Genomic DNA, 458 nt, shown 5'->3' with positions numbered 1-458 from the left:
GATCGACACATACAGCCCTCCCAGGAGGCAGCGACAGGCGGCATCACCCGGAAGCAGCTGTGGCTGGTCCAAGCCCCGACCGGCTGCGAGCAGGCCCCCTGGGATGTGATCGCCCTGGCAGCCCTGTCTGCCATGGAGGTAGGCAGGTGTTGTCTGCGAGCAGCCGGAAGGCGACTGGAAAGGGCGGCTAACCCCGCGACAGAACAGCCAGAGCAAGCGCAACAGATCCAGGCGCAAGGGCCCCAACAGCGGCGGATAACGGACTTCTTTCACCTGGCCAACGGAGTGAGACCGCACGAGGGGCCGCCGCTGAACGCGCCGGTACTCGAGGATCAAACGCAGGGGCCCATCGCGGGACCGGGGACGGCAACAGCAGCAGCAACAGCAGCAGCAACAGCAGCAGCAGCAGCAGCAGCAACAGCAGCAGCAACCCCCCTGGAATACGCCCGCGCTCGGGC

Source organism: Volvox carteri (genome assembly GCF_000143455.1).
Source record: "Volvox carteri f. nagariensis unplaced genomic scaffold VOLCAscaffold_47, whole genome shotgun sequence".
Taxonomy (NCBI): Eukaryota; Viridiplantae; Chlorophyta; class Chlorophyceae; order Chlamydomonadales; family Volvocaceae; genus Volvox; species Volvox carteri.
This window is presented reverse-complemented; position numbering follows the sequence as displayed.